The sequence below is a fragment of the Equus przewalskii genome, chromosome 2 (assembly GCF_037783145.1).
Source record: "Equus przewalskii isolate Varuska chromosome 2, EquPr2, whole genome shotgun sequence".
In the NCBI taxonomy this organism is placed as follows: Eukaryota; Metazoa; Chordata; class Mammalia; order Perissodactyla; family Equidae; genus Equus; species Equus przewalskii.
Window position 1 is genome coordinate 104,654,331 of NC_091832.1, and position 17,531 is coordinate 104,671,861.

At 39.4% G+C, this 17,531-nt stretch overlaps 1 long non-coding RNA gene across 1 annotated transcript in view; it reads right to left on the reverse strand.

Annotated features, from left to right (window-relative positions):
• The window catches only part of LOC103558718 (uncharacterized), a 138,621-nt gene extending 134,605 nt beyond the window's left edge, over positions 1-4,016 (reverse strand). The window contains exon 1 of the long non-coding RNA XR_546820.2: positions 3,856-4,016. This is a non-coding gene — a long non-coding RNA (uncharacterized lncRNA). The remainder of the gene's footprint in view (positions 1-3,855) is intronic.
• Positions 4,017-17,531: the final 13,515 nt, after the last annotated feature.

Consider the following 17,531-nt stretch of genomic DNA (forward strand, 5'->3'; position numbering starts at 1 on the left):
TAAACTTTTTAAAAAATTCTTTGGCATTGTAGGAAGAAATTCCAGAAATTATGATGATGCTGGCACTGTATGTTGCTTTGTTGTATCAACTATAACTTTCTTAAAGACTTGAGAAGGTCTCAGCTTCTAGGGCTACCGCATAAAATAGCTCCAAGAAATATTACAAGCTTAGTTCATTTTTGAGCCACCAGTGGATAGCAAGGTAAATAATTTAGTAAGTAAGTATCATTTTATTAACATAAATTCCCACACCAGATAAATTAAATAAATTTCTCAAATAAATTCCCATGCCAGAAGTGAAAAAAGACAACCAACTGTTATGGTGCATGTACTCAGAGTTCGTATATGTAAGACATGCATCTTACATATTAGAACTGAGCTCCAAGCTCATTTTTCCTAAACACAACAGCTTTTTCCTACCAGACCTTGACATAGTCAAGAATGAAGATTCAGATCACCGTATCTTCTGAATAGCAAAATTTCAGAGCCTAACCACTCTTGCTCACCGTGGTCCAAAGCACAGTTACAAATATTCAGTAAATTCTATGAGTGTTTCATTCAGACGTTAGTCTCTTCGACTACTTAAAAGAATTAAACCGTCTTAATCTGGAATTCAAACGACAGGAAAAACAAAATAGTTCTGAATAGCCAAGCAAGTTATCCAATATCCTTATTAAAAAAATAAGGAAATAAGGAATCTAGTTAACTGGTGAAAGAACATGTTCTTTAAAATGTAAGATTCTTTTGAAGAAATCAACTGTGGTTTAATGAAGTTGCCCTGTAATTCATTTTCATCGAGTTTATTATGAAAGAACATCCGCAAAATTCCAACTTTTAAGAATCCCACTGTTCGCATCTCTATATGTTAGTTGTTTGTTATCACAAGTTTAACACTTTTTTTTTATTAATAACTGCAATAGAATTGATTACTGATAAAGAGAATAGGGAAAAGTTTAATCGTAGAAGGAAAAAAGATTCTATCTAACTAACAGCATTATTATTAATAAAGCAAGCAAGAAGGAAACCAGAAAATATCTTGTTCATTAGAATTCCTTCCAAGGAAGAATTTTCCAAAGGATATCACAGGCCTCAGTCATGACTGGTTCTTAAATTATATATTTACATGCACTATGGCATTTTTTAAAGTTTACCAATAACCCAGAAGGCTCTGGGCACAAATATAAAAAAATAATTTTAAAAATGCCACAATTGAATTAGATTCTGTTACAAAGAAAAAACTCTAAACCTTAAGCTACCCCATAAAAGAACAGTAGAGAAAAAATTAATTCAGCTGGATAGTTATAGAATGCCAAACCAAAACTATACACTTTTGTCCCATGCCCTGAATGTCAAAGAACTTAAGATAAAAACAACCACAACAAACAAGCCAACTTCCACCGTACACAACCACATTATTGGCCTACAAACCCTACACGTAGTGCTCCAGCACTAATCATATGTATAAGTCCGGTCAACCACTTTTTCAACATAGGAATGACCTATAGATTTCATCCCATCTTTTCTGATGAGAGAGACAAGATCCAGGTCTGAAACCACACCCTAGCCACTTCCTATCCTCAAACACGCTGGCCAGCGAAACCTTTGGGAAACAGGCCAAATGGTTATGGAAACCCTACAACTTCAATTTCCTTCTCCTCTGGTCCAGTCACTTACCAGAACTGTAACCAAATAGCAAAATGCACTGGTTTGAGTTTCAGCTTTTTTTGCTTTCCCTCGCCCACCCTCTGGTAGAGATGCTAATGAGCGGTAAAATCTCCCGAGGCAGGGAGCCAGATAATAACCACCATGCTCAGTGATCTCCCTTAGATAATCAAGAGTCGGCACCAGCGCCTGGAGGAAGCTGTGAACGTAAAACACAGAGGATCCTACAGGAACAGCTGAGCTATAGCTACGGCAGGATGCAGACTTCCCTGCGGAGGAGAATCGGGTCGTAGCACTGAACAGCAAAATACGTGCATTCTAAACGCCTGTAGTCCTTTCAAATATGAGATTGTGAAGCAGCCATGGCGTGATCCATTTCATCAAAGTACCCAGGGCCAGAGGAGACAGGAAAGTGGAGGGCTAGAGAAGCAGAGTGAAGAAATGTGACAGTGGACAGCCTTCTTGCATCCACTTTCCCAAAGTGTAAGAAGAAAATTACTACTTGATTTGTATCACAATAAATACAGTAATGTAATAAAACTCTAGCACAGCCCCTGGCTTGTGTAGGTGGTCAATAAATGATATCAACTTGATTCATTCATTCGACAACGCTGATGGAGAACCTACCTACTATCTGCCAGGCAGTCTGCTGGACACCAGCATTACAGAGACTGAAAAACCTATTGGCTGCCTTGCAGGATCTCCTTAGCCTCATGATGATGAAGGTCCCTCAGAGCAAACCGGAAACTGGAAAACAGCTGTACCATATGCAGCTGTTCTACCACAGAGAACTCATCGTCCCATGGCTTGAGTCCTCAACAATTCTAAAGAGAGCATGAAAACGGCCAAACTCCAAGATTTTGTGAAATTCAATATGAAGATGCTACTAAACAGGACAAAGGAGGCACCATCATCGCACCATCTTACATTTGCACATCTTAGCATTCAAAAACCATGTCTTAGTTCATTAACACTCCTGATAGTTGACTACAAATATTTCCTTTCAGAAGTCACGATACTACACAACTTCAGAACCAGGAGGAACCTCGAACATTAACTCCTCATTTCAGAAATGAGGCTCAGAGAAGTAAAGCGGCATGCCCAACCTCAAGTACCTATTAAGACACCAAGCACAAAATAAGGAGAGAGGCAAAGACAGGAAGGGAAACAAACAGCATTTGCTGAGGGCTATTTTGCCAGACATGGTTACACTATAAACATCTAATGCTCACAACAAAATACAGCAAGGTAGATATTATCACCCTATTTTACAGAGGAGGAAGTTGAGGCTCAGGTTAAGTAACTTGCCCAAAGCCACACAGCTAAGAAGCAGAAAAGCGAGTTCATTCAGTACCTCACAGTGTTTATGGAGGTTGCTCTTTTTACAACTGCCTCTATAGAGAAGTCAGCTTATGGTCCTTGTCAGCTTCCAATTGCTACTGACCATGAATCTTGAGGACTGGTATGATGAAAACAGAGGAAAAACCGTTCACTAAGGTTTAGTGACCTTTCCTAATCCACAAAAGGTGATATCGCTCAGACAAAGCTGATATTGTCTCGCTCGCAGGCTACTCCTTCACAAAGTTTTCTATACAATTCTAACTTTCATTTTCACAACAAACCTCAATATTCACCACGTGCAAGTATTTAGCTTCTAAACCTCAAAATAATCAATCTCTATCATATTATTGTTCTTCAGCTGCCAGAAATCCCTTCAGAGGCTTTATTAGAAATGTCGGTAATCCTTCAAAACGCCGACTGGTGTCTTTTTCAAACGGTTCTGTAATAGCATCTCGAGCATCATCCTCCACGAGTACCTCCAGGAGGATTCCAGCCAATACTTTACTAAAACTCTTCCCTACACATGTGGGACTAGCCACAGATGAGCGGCTGTGATATATTTAAGAGATCACTAGAAATGCAGAAAGGAAATAGCTGCATATTCTATTCCCTCAAGACAAAGTCTGCTTACAGAAATTACTGATAAAAAATATTAAGACAACTTCTGTATCACAGAGCACCTTCCTCGAGTGACTACGTTCCCCAATAAAATTTGTGATTAAAATATATCTTAAAATATGTCCCACATCTAGATTTGAAAATACCTTAAGCAGAGCAGGAAATCTTGAATTGTTTTGAAGGGAGTTAAAAAGAAAAAACAATGAAAGGGTAGCATAAAGAGAGATTTCTTACCTTAACGGCCATAAATGAGACTGCATCTCAAAATCTTTTTTTTTAATTTACCAAATTGTAGGGAGAACGGAGAAATTAGAACTCAATTATCCAGATTCTTAAACAACACGTCCAGCAGTCTCTAATTAATTGTCTAAGCCTTCATTTCCTTTTGTCTGTGTGTTGGGTAGGGAGAGAGAAGGAAAAGAGAAAGAGAACACGTAGAAACAGATGTGGAAAGAAATATTTTTCAACACAACATCTTGGCAAACTTTGATCTTTATATCACCCTCGCACTCTATTTTCTAAGTTTCTTAGTTTGCCCAATCCCCATAGAATTCAGAGCTAGAAAGGAAGATAAAAACCTCTTAGAGGTTTTCCATAGTGTTAGAGAAGCTTCTTTGGAGAATTCTGATTGCCTCCCCCTGAATCTAATATTAATAAATGTTTTTGACCCAAGGAATTTCTGCCAGAGAATAGAGGAAATAAAAGGTTCATTTAGCTGGTTTGTCCTGTCCTTGGACTTCCAGGCAGAATAAACAGCACCTTGTGACAAAGGCGGACCACACGCTGGCTGAGCTCCAGGCAGACACTGGGGGACGCAGGCTGTTTATCAGACAGCACATTGTCTTACCCGGGATGTGGTCGGCCTTTGTAACAAGAAGTATGCAAATGAGTTTCCCAGAGACCCAACACCCTGCCCCCGCTCCACTTGTTCCTTCAGGAGACGCAAGCTAATGGTGACTGTCCTGAGAACAGAACAGAGAGCCACAGAAAGACAGGGGAAGAGGAAGCATCCAGAATTAACCAGGGCCCAAGAGAACTTTTCACTTTTCAAGAAACATACCACAAAGAATATAATTCCAAACCACCCTGATTCCAGAAAAAAACAAACACACACACATTTTAAAACAGGATTGCAAGTTTTTTAATGTTCAAAAATTAAAAGAATTCTGAATCTGGTTCACTTATTCTTGATGCAGGGCAATGCAGCGAAGCTTTAAAATGCTCCATTTTCTCGTAGGAAAATTGCATCCCCAGACACTGCTGCAAACTGCCGCCAGGAGCATCTCTCTGAACTTCAGTTCCTTCATATATAAAACGGTACTAACAATAGTATCTGTGACATTTGGTTGCTGCAAAGATTAAATGAGGTAATTAATGGAAAACAGTTTAGCACAATGCCCAGCACATAGTCTGGGCTCAGAAAATGTTAGCAGGTTTTATACTATGCATATTATTGAGCTGTGTATCATAAAAGCACAAAGAATGAGCCAAAAGTACCAGAGGGGAAGAATGTGGGGCAATAAAGGCAATTATGGAGAAGAAAGACCAGTGCCCCACTGGCTAGTTTAAAGGAGTTCAATGAATTGCAAGTTTGTATCCTATTTGAGTCTCAGTTTCTCTACCTGTAATATAACACTCACTTCATATGGGTTATGAAGAGTAAATGAGACACACATTCAAGTGCCTAGCACAGCGCCGTGCAAATCATAGCCACTCAATGGTGTTAACTATTTGCTTGTTTTATTTACATAACCCTATGGTTGGGTTCAAATTCACACTTTGTACCTGTGTGATATTAGTCAAATTACTTAACCTTTCTGGACCTCAATTTCCCTCTCAGTAAATGGAGTATAATAATAATACCTACCTCACCACGTTTGCTGTGAGGATTTCATAAGCTGCAGGGCCCTTAGACGGGCTCCTGGCTCAAAATGAAGACTGACCATTATTGGTTGTAATTGCAGTCTAATTCCTTACTTGATGCATACAGTTAATCTCATTTGGCTGCTAAATTCTGTGAAGCATGCGATGGTCACTTGGCATACCTGTAACCAGACTGCCATTTCTGGCCTTCAGAATTGCACTGGCTATCTTGGCAAACTTTCACATAGTCCTAAGCACTGACATTAATTATGCCTCATTATTTCAAAATGATTTCTTCAAAGCAGGCAGATAATGGTTTTCTCCTGATGGTTGGGTTCACCTTCCTCCAGGCCCCTCACGTCACCTTTGATCTGCGAAATCATTTCTATCCTAGCCAGGGTAAAGGAACAGGAAACAAATATCGAACTCATTTCAGAAGAAGAATCCAGTCTCAGACCTCAGTTTCTCAGTGTGTTTTCCATTGGAAAAGTTTCATCTCACTCCATGTTTCTACAATAATGATGCTAGATACCTAAATCGGCAAATGTTGACAGCCCAACAAATATACTAAGGAAGACAAATCAGGTTTTTCTGATATATTCTAATACAGAAAGATTTTTACATATAAATCAGATGCCTCACTTACATGCTTTCCTAGCCCCTCTTGGATGCCTGAAACACAAAACTTACCAGGCTTTGTTGTGAATTTTCTTTCTTGCCCATCCTCCCAATCCTGAGTATTCAAGAGGAGTGTCTCTGCCTTATCCGCATCTGTAACTCCTGCGATTGGTACAGAGCAGTGTAGTGTCTGAAGCCACCCTGCCTGGGTTCAAGTTCCAATTTTTACCATCGAATAGCAGTGGGACCTTTGATAAGTCACTGAAATTCCCTGTTCTTCAGTTCTTTCAACTATAAAATGAGGATAATAACAGTACCAACCTCCTGAGGTTGCAATGAAGAGTAAAGACCTAACGCATGCAAAGAGCTTAGAACAGGACCAGACTGAGGAATCGTAGTAGATACTATTTTATTTTGCTCTTATTATTATTATTATTATTAGCGATAACTGACAGACATGTTTCTACTCTCATGAAGCTTGCATAACTCTGCTTGAGACACATAAACAAACAAATAAATCAGTAAGATTAATTCAGTAGTGGGGCAGGCCCCGTGGCCTAGTGGTTAAGGTCAGCAAACTCTGCTTCAGAGGCCCAGGTTTGGTTCCCAGGTGTGGACCTACACCACTCATCAGTGGCCAGGCTGTGGTGGTGACCCACATACAAAATAGAGGAAGATTGGCACAGATGTCAGCTTAGGGCAAATCTTCCTCAAGCAAAAAGAGGAAGATTGGCAATAGATGTTAGCTCAGGGCCAAACTTCCTCATAAAAAAGGGGGAGTGTAAAAAAAAACATTAATTGGGTAGTAACATGTGCTGTGATGAATATGAAAAGGAGGAAGGTGATAAAATGCAACTGGAAGACAACTTAGATTGGACAGTCAGAGAAGGCCTCTCTAAGGTTGTGACAACTGAAATTAAGATCAGGAAAGAGCCAGCCTTAAGAAGTCATGGAGAAAGAGTGTTTCACAGACAAGGAAAACTAGCCCCAAAGCCTTAGCCCCCAAGCCTTAGGCAGGAAGGAGCTTGTCTAGTTCCAGAACAGAAAGAACGTCAGTGTGGTTTGGCTGGAGTGTAGTCAGCAAGGAAGAAAAGGGTAGGAAATGATGCTCCAGGGGTAGGCTTCGGTTAGAGCACACAGCCCATGTAGCATCGGGTAGAGAATTTGAGTTTTATTTCCAGCCCGAAAAGATGCCTTTGTTGAGTCTTGCAAACTCAGATGATCTCATTTATGTTTTAAATGATCACTCTGGCTGCTATGTAGATTGGAATCAGGGAGATAAATTTGGAGGCTCTTGCGGTAATCCAGACGCAAACAAAACAAAGGAAACGAAGGTAGGTTACATTAGGATGGTGGAGGTGGAGACCAAAAGTAAATGGAGCTGGGACAGGTTCTGAAGACAAAGTCAACAGGATGTGCTGATGGAGCAACACTATAGGTCACCGAGGCAAATCTACTTATTAAAGGAAAAGATGTTCAGATTACATTGTTCTCTTTTTAAACTGTGCTTTAGATTTATCTCTCATTTAACGCACAAAGCAACTCAGAAAAGTCAAAAGTTCTAAAATGGACATAAAGAGGGATAACGCTATAAAAACACTCCAATAAGTATGAAGGGAAGCTGAAGACATCAGAGCTGGTAGCCCTCTTCCCCCAGCATGACTACAGAAGGCTTCGAGTCCCAGGGAAACCCTTCTCCCTGCTTGGCGCCTCGCCAACGTGACGTGGAACAATAGCCAACAGGGACCAACAGAGGGAGGAGGCCGGGCCCATGAACCTGGGATAGTAGGTGGCTCCTCAAAGTCTGTGTGTGGCGTGCAAGGACCCAGAAGTTCCTATGTTCCGTAGTGGGGAGCCCGGAAGAGGTAGACAAGTGGACGGAGCAACAGAAATGGAGTAGCAGTAAAAGGAGAAGCCACAGAATATGACTATTTCTCAACCCAATGCCAGCACCCCCAAAAGCCCACATAGGAATGGTCCTACCCAACAAAGCCTTGTAACAGAGACCAATAGAGATTCAAAGAATGGCGACAGATCCTGCCATGTTATGTAAAACAACCTCTTACACCAAGATGCCATCTGGAGGAGATGCAGGAACAGGAAAGGGGCATCCAAAAGACCTGAGCATTTACCCAAAAGAGCATGAGGAGCCCAAAGGGGACTGGAATCCCTTTAACGGGCAAAGTCCCAGTCTTCTTCCTTCCTAGCAGGGTGAAAGGCTTATGAAGAAAATTAGCTCAGATGTGAAAAATAAAGAAGCTACAGTTTTCTTTTTCATCTAATTGATAATTATTACATTTGTAATGCTATCATAAGTGTTGTCAAGTCAGACAAGATCAAATTCAAGCAAAAAGTGTCAAATAAAACAGAAAACTTTATGATAAAGAATACAATCCACAATGAGATTATAGCAGTCTTGATGCACAAAATACTTATATTAAATTCATAATACATGGACTATAGGAAATGCAAAGGGAAATAGACTAAAACATAAGATTAGGAGACTTTAAATCACAATTTTAGCCCATGAAAAATCAATTGGACAAAAAAATAAGAATGTTAGGTGTCAATTACATAATTGATGAACATAACAAATACGTAGAACTTGCTATCCGAATTTTAAAAAATACACCTGCTTTTCAAGAATTCATGAGACATTTATAAAATTCTGACCATAAATAAAATCAAAAAGAAAACTAGAAGTAGCACAGAACACATTATCAGACTGTGACCTCCAGGGATATTAAACTATAAATAAAGAAGAGGAAGAGAAGGACCAGAAGAAGAAGGAAATCAATCTTATGAAAATTAAGAAATTTACTTTGAACCAACACTTGAGTCAAAGAAAAGATCAAAACTAAAATTGCAAAACATTGACAAAGTAATAAGGAAATACATTACATATTAAAAAAATACGCAACAAGCTAAAACTTAGAGTTAAGTCCACAATCATAAACACATTATTAAGTAAGAAAGCATGAAAATAAATTGAGCATTCAGGTCAACATATAAGAAAAATAACAACAAAATAAAATTTTCAAAGTATAAAAAGAAACAATATGAATTAGAAAAATAAAATTTGTTAATATTAGAATTCAAAAAAATAAGAGTATTAGTGATAAATAAACCCAAGAATTGATTCTTTGAAATAACAAACCATTAGCTGGCCTAACTCAGAAAAAAAAGAAAGTTAACACAATTAGAAGGAAAGAGAAATAGCCACGAATACAGAGGAATTTAAAGCAATTATGGGAGACAGAGGAATATGTTTTTAGCCATACTTCTTGGAGCTGGTCAAAAACACTTCTTATATATTGTATTTCTTTTTCGTGTTCATACTATCAACATCAAAAAATGTTATAGCAAAGCAATTTTAACATTCTTAAATCAAGAAAACCTTCAAAATTGTTTAAATAATACTTCTGTGGATTCTTGGTTTCCGTCAGTGGCAATTTTTTTTTCTCAGAGCATCTCTCACTGACTGGACTGATTACTTCATGGTCATAACAATCATTGGGCTACACATCTTAAGCGATTTTAACCTAAATATAGAATTCTCTGACAGGGGTGAAATCTTAGCATCAGCAGGAAATGATATGTTAAGTATATTCTCATGCCTCCAACCATCCCCAAAACTACTGGTCAAATAAATTCCACCAATTTACTCTAATTAAAGCTAAAAAGTGTCGTGTGTGCTTTAAAAGTCAGTCAATTTTGAGGTAATTACACCCGAAAGCAGGACTCCATCAAGGTCTCTTTTTTAGAATTAAATTCAGATGGGAAGTCAAGGAGTCAAGGGACATTTGCAGATAATTCGTTCCATGCCTATATCTTCCTGGGCTGTTTACTGACAGTGGAAGGATGGGTGCATTTTTGGAAAGATACATAAGGATGTTTTTGTTTTTCTCCTCTCCATTCCATTTTTTTCAACCGGGTCAATTTTATTGTGAATTTATAAGAAACTGAGATTTCAATCTGAGGAAAGAATATGCAACCTAAAATATAAGAATAAACCCTTACATTTGTAGAAGGCTTTGTGGTTCTCAAGACGCTTTTATGGACACCGTTTCATTTCATTCTCACAAGAATTCTTAAGGTAACATTCTCCCCATGACCAATAAAGAAACTGAAGATTAGTGATTGAAGAGGATCAGAAAATGCTACCGCAAAACATGCCGCTTTGGCATAAGGATTATTTTGAGCTGCACACAATTAAGAAAGAGCAGACACAGGAGAAACTCTCCACCCTCCTCTCTTCCTAAAAGCAGTTAAGTTTGCCCTTGTGAAGGTGTCCTCCTTCCCCTCTCCCATCCAGGGAAGAGGAGGACGACTCAATCACCACCCATGGCTTTCGTCACTCAAGCATCCTTGAGCCTGAATAACAAACCTCATTAAAATAACCCTTCTCTTCCATTAGTGTCCCCCATACATTTACCTTCCCACAATTTACCACCCCAAGAAGCCCAAATCCCTTTTCCTTCGTCTTACTACTTCTCCACAGTTTATTACCCTTTGTTAAATGGTATATAAGCCCTCAAGTCTAACCACTTTTTTGGGTTTTCACTTCTTTTTCTGTGAAGCTGCCATGTGCATGCAAAATAAACCGTTTCTCCTATTAACCTGTCTTCTGTCAGTTTAATTCACAGGCCTCAGTCACTAAACTTAAAAGGATAGAGGAAAAGTTTTTTTCATTCCCTATGAGACCAAAAACCTTGCAACAGGGGCCAGCCCCATGGCAAGCGGTTAAGTTTGGCATACTCCACTTCCTCGGCCTGGGTTCACACGTTCAGATCCCAGGCGTGTACATATATCATTCATCAGCCATGCTGTGGCGGCAACTCACATACAAAATAGAGGAAGACTGGCACAGATGTTAGCTCAGGGCAAATCTTCCTCAGCAAAAAGAAAAAAATTTAAAAACACTCAGTGCAACATTGTACCTCAAGCAAATTTGCTGTATACGCACATACTGCCTCCTCACACCCCTATAGCAGACATCACCCAATCATCAAAGTACTGTTTCCTGCTGAGGCTAAACATTCCCCAAATCCTTTTCAACACAGTTTCCATGCAACCACTTTGCTATGTCTGCATTACGACTTCCTAATAATGTGCACAGCATATTGGTAGTTTCCCACCTTTGCTCCAGGGAGAGCCCTCCCTGACGACAGAAAAGCAACTCTGAATCTCTTTCTTTGAGAAGCTTTATCCACATTACCTTATTCTAAAGAATTTTCTGAAATTAAAACAAAAAAAATGCTTCCTGCAAAGTAGGTGATACCTCCTAGAGTCTCTCACCTCAAATCTGCAAAGGACTTTTTCCACAGAATTGATATGAGGCAAATTCTTGGGCTCTTCTCTTTGAAGAATCACCCCTTCATCTGGCTGACCATTCTCAGTTGGCCAGGGGACATTCTCCTTGACCTCTGGGGAAAGCCAGTGCGGTCTGGCAAAGACTCTTTATAGAGGGAACTCTCCCTTGAGGACATATCAGTTCACACATGTCCCAAGGTTTGCCAGTAAAATCATCCCCATATCTACCTCTCACTTGTCACACCAATTTCCTCAGGACAGAAAAGCATAAGAACTGAGAAAAAAAGTGAATCAGACTTAGAAACTACTGACGTGGTCTCCTACTGTAAAACTGTTTTATCTTTAAATGCACTACATCAAAAGTTCATAGTTCACATAACCTTTCCATTCATTCTACTTTTTTTTTTCTTTTGGTGAGGAAGAGTGTCACTGAGGTAACATTTGTGCCAATCCTCCTCCAATTTGTATGTGGGATGCCATCACAGCATGGCCTGATGCGAGGTGTGCAGGTCCACGCCCAGGATCAGAACCTGCAAACCCCAGGCCACCAAAGTGGAGTGCACAAACTTAACCCCTACACCACCAGGCAGGCCCCCATTTCTACTTTTTGATATGTTCTGATTGGCCATCAGAAAAGAGGTTTTATCCAATGAGTTCAAATAAAATCAACCATTCTCATTGCTGAAGTTTCTTCGTCATCAAGATTACACGTCCTACACACAAAATTTGAGAAAATGAGGCAGTTGATGATTATTTTTTATTGATCAGTACATTCTAGAGAGCACACAGCGAATTTGCTGCAGACTCCAGAAAAGGAGTGTCAGTGTTACCGAAATAGAGTGAGAAAATAATATAGCCAAAGAGACAGTAAATTACCACTCTCCTTCTTTTTAAAAGCATCTGTTTGGGGCTTCATTCCCTCAGAACTTTATCTCCGTTAGCCATGATACAAGCAAATCTGTGAGAGACTTTAATGGCCAATAATACCTCTCTGCCATATAAAATACATATATTTTAATATGTCCAAAGCCAAAGAAGCCACTTTTTCAAACACTAAAGAAAAAAGATAATATTGCACAACAGGTTCATTCAGCACCATTAGAATCCCACCGTGTGCGGGTCTCTCTGTTACACCTAAAATCAGAGCCTCGGGACAAGCTACAAGGTTGAACAAAACCAAATGCAGTTGAACCACACTTCTTTTTAGCCTTCTATTATGAAGGATAATTGGAATCAGAAACAAAGATAAAAATACGCAGTTATAATAGGACTACAGGTCCACCCATGTCCTGAATTTTCTGAAACAATGACAGTTTTATTTCATCTGTGCTCACCAGGGAAACCTGGATGTTCAGACTTGAAAGTAGAACCAGGGAAAATGGATCTGATAGAATTAGTCTTACCTCATCTTAGGTTGGGTCAATCCTCTGACGCTAGAGAAAAAAGGTTAATATACATACCCTTGCTTTCACAGACATTTGGTTGTTTAAACACACAGAAACCATAAGATAAAGTCATGGCTTAGCTTAGAATGTGTTTGTCACTGGACATCCTGGAATTTCTAAAACATTCGATAGGACCAACTGAATGTCTCCAACAGAGAGCTTGAATATTCAGAGTCTCATTTTAATTTCAGAATTTTTTTTGACGTAGAGTAGTACAAAAGGAAAGGTGCATAATAATTAAAAAGAGTGATGAATACACCCACAGAATCAAAAGAGAATCTGTCTTGACCTTCATTACTATATATTATTAGTTTTTTGTTTTAAAAACTGGTCATTTAATGATGGGTGAGTTGACACTGAGTCGTGGGCCACTGGTGCTCAAGCTTTCTTCTCTTAACTTTAACACTGACCCTAACTCTACCATAAATTGCATAATAGAGGTGCAATAAATGTTTGTCATTGATGTTGATAATGATGTGGTTGATTACAATAATTTAGACCAGGGTTCAGAAAACTATGGCCCCAAATCTAGCCCACTGCCTGTTTTTGTAAATAAAATTTTATTGGAGCACAGTACACTCATTCATTCACACATTGTTGACAGTTGCTTTCATGCTACGAAAGCAGAGTCGAGGAGCTGGGACAGAAACCTCAGGGCCCACAAGGCATAACATATTTTCTATCTGGCCCTTTACAGAAAAAGTTCAACAACTCTTGATCTAAAAGTTCCCTTAGGAATGATTAAATAAGTGGTAATTGTGGCAAAGTGTTTTTGTGTATAGCAAGTCACAACATAAAAATGTTCTTCAGAATTTGGAGTCTTCTTATCAATTCACCAGTCTCATCTTCAACCTCCCCGTGTCTAAGGCCCTGATGCCTCTCTTATTTGCCCCCTTGCCACACCTGTGATTATTCAACAGGGACACATGCCACCATAGATCTCCTCCTCAGTAACCACAACATAATGAATATTCAGGGAAAGATAATGGTAAAAAGATTCTTATAATGCATTAGATGCAATCAGTCGGGATTGCAAGTAACCTTTCATTCTCATTTTATTTTAGTTTAGTTTTTTGCAGGGAAAGATTCACCCTGAGCTAACATCTGTTGCCAATCTTCCTCTTTTTTTTTTTCTTCCCCAAAGCCCCAGTATGTGTTTGTATATCCTAGTTGTAAGTTCTTCTATGTGAGCCACCACCACAGCATAGCAACTGACAGACGAGTGGTGTGGTTCCACGACCAGGAAACGAAGCCAGGCAGCCAAAGTGGTGAGAGAGTCAAACTTTAACCACTTGGCTATCAGGGCTGGCTCTATTCTCATTTTAGATGGGATACTTGACATAACCCATTAAGCATCCCTCTGTGACATACCTAAAGGATGTTACTTTGAAAATGGAACTAGCAAAATCAAAAAAGAAATATGATATACAGGACAATCTGTGATCAAAAAAGCTTGCACCTCTGCTTTAACCAAGACATCCCAGTCAAAAATATATTGCTTAGAATTTCAAAGTCAAATGCTAGACAAGGTCAAGGATAATGTACTTCATCTCACGAGAAATCTTATCCCTGAAGCATACTAATTTTCCACATGATATTCTGGAATTGGAAAATAAAATCTAAATACTGATTTTATAGGGTTAATGGAAGATTTTCTTCTTTCCTTTGCAATTGCTGTTAAATTTAACACACAACGAGAACAACAAAAATTATCTTTCTTCTCTCAGAAGAGTTGGGAAAGATCAGAATTTTGACCTGGAAGAATCTTCATCCATCCTCTGAATGTATCCAATGAAATTGAGGCCCAAACTACACATCTAGCTAGAGACAGAAACTGAACTAAAATTCAGATCTTCTGACTCTAGTCAAAAATTCTTTTCTCTGTGTCATGGTGGATAAGTTTCTCTTCACCTCTTGGGTAGGTCAGCAGATAAGTTACTTGATGAAGAGGAAGTTTTGTTCCATATACTTCCTTTGTGGTGATGCAAGTCAAATTCCAGGCCCCCAAGCAAAACTTTTAGAAAAGGTCCCATCGCTCTTGATCAACTGCAGAGGAACTGAAGAGTAACAGCTGCATAATAAAAAGTCCTTTCCCCCACGCGGGCTGACCTCACCAAGATGCGGGCACCGCTCCGGCAGTAGTTACGACCATCTGCCTTTGGAAAAACTTTTAGTTCTTTTTTTGGTTACTGCCACTGCCCTTCCTGTTCCCTAGAGTGCACAGTAAAGACTAGATGCCTTCTGTATAATGATTGTGGCCAGCTATAAATACAAGAAAAATGCACATGCGCCATCTTGATGTCAAGCTAATTTTAGCTAAACAGTTTCATTTTAAGTATGCCCAACCCAGACTGGGCACATCATGGTTCAGTCTAAGAAGTTTTAAAAATGGAAATTACAAAACCACAGTGCGGAACCAAAATTGTTCCGATGGTAGTAACCGTGATTGAGATGCTCTTGGTGGTGTTGCCAAGAGGAGGCCTCTCAAGGCACCGTGGTGAGCTCCCAAACCACATGGATAAATAGATTCGGTCATCGCTATGAGGTGAACAATAGACCTTGTGTTGTGGCTTTGGCCTTGTTGTAGTGAATGTAAATAGTTTCTCAGCATTCAGATGTGGACAATGCTCTATGTGTTATGGAACCCAAGCAGGGCGCAGGTGTGATAAAACTTTCTTACCAAGTTTTGTGTACCGCCTTCTCAATATTTTACCTTCACTTTTAGCATCAGCAGAGTGTCTGACTACTGTTTTCAATCCACAGAACAGCTACAGAATATGTCTGAAGATTCCAGCCTGTTATTTTTCTTCAAATCTGGGTTTCAATCTTGGTTAATGTTTGCCCAGAAATATGTAATTGCGGACTTCCTCCTCATCAAGCCGTCCAGAGTGTAGGCTGCCAGCCCTGCATACTGTTATTATCTCTCCACCTCGGGGCTCGCACAGGGTGTGCCCTCACAGTCACAGGACAGATAACCTGCGCTCTGCCAGGAGGCCTCTATGGCTAGCAGCTGCAGCAGAGAAAAAGCACAGCTTGCATGTTTCCAGGAATGTCTGTTTTTCTTCTCCTTTGGATAAACAAATCTTAACTGGTTTCTTTATTAAAAACTCACACTTGCCTTTTCCCTATATTTTTTGGGTAAGTCCTCATTTACTCTGTTTACATTAGTCATGTGACTTGAATGTACCTGCTCCCCTCCCTCACCCAGCTTACCTTACTAGGAAGGTTTTTTTCACCCATCAAATGTCACTTCCTTTGTGAGGCCCTCCCTGCTTACATACCTTCCCAGCCCCAAACACGAGCACACACACACAGACGCAATGAGAGTTTATTGCAACCTTCTGGATGCCACCCTAGCACTTTGTTACATCCCTACCAGAAAATAGCATGGCCTAACTCGTCTTATATTTAGCTGTGTCCCTTCAATCTGCTTCTTCAGCCAGACTGACTTTACTAATCTCTGTATTCTCAGTGCTTAGCAGTTATCTCAGTCCTAGGATGAACTTAAATAATTTTTTTAGTTTTGTATTAAGGTGTAATTTACATGCATAAACTTCACTCTTTTTAGTGGACGGTTCTGCGAGTTCTGACAAAGGCACACAGTCATGGGACCACCACCCCCACGATCACGGTACAGAGCAACTGCGCTGCCCCACAGACTCCTCCAATCCCCACGGAGTCAACCCCTCCCCTCACGCCCAGCCCTGGAAACCACTGTTTTCTTACACAGAGGTTCCGCATGTCATAGAAACGAAATCCTACAGTTTGCAGCCTCTTGAGTAAGGCTTCTTTCCCTTAGCATCACGCATTTGAGTCTCTTCTGTGTTAGTACTGTGGCAGTGCGTTCCTTTTTATTGCTGAGGAGTTATGAACATACCACATATTTACGAATATACCACAGTCTTTTTACCCATTCACCACTTGAGGGACATCTGAGTTGTTTCTAGTTTGGGACAGTTGTGAATACAGCAGCTATAAACATTCACAGTCAGGCTTTTGTGTAAACATAAGTTTTTATTTTGTTTGAATAAATGACTAGCAATGGGATTGCTAAATCAGATAGTGTCTGTTTAACTTTATAAGAAACCGCCTGACTGTTTGCCAAAGTGGCTGTTTCATTTCATATTCCTACCAGCCAAACATGAATTCCAGTTTCTCCACATCCTCACCAACACTTGACGTGGTCAGTTTCTTTTTATTTTAGCCCTTCTAATAGATGCGTAGCAGCGTCTCACTGTGGTTTTAATTTGCATTTCCCCAGAGACTAATAATGTTGAACATCTTTTAATGTGTTTATTTGATATCCGTGCATCTTTGGTGAAATGTCTATGCAAATATTTTGTTCATTTTTGGAGGGTTGTCTTATTATTGAGTTTTGAGAGTACTTTTAATAGTCTAGATATGAGTCTCTTATCAGATATGTGAATTGCAATTATTTTCCCCCAATCTGCTTAATAAATATTTTTAAATGAATTGAAATCTCATACAGAAAAAAAAAAACAGTTCCTTTGAAAAAGGTTTATGAGACTTTAAATCCACAAACGATGCCACTCTATATACTTTTACCTCTTCCATAAGTCAACAATATGCTCAGAACAATGTAGTAAAAACGTTGATAGTAGCAAATCTAAATTTCTACCTGTAAATTATTAAGTGCAACACACAGGGAGA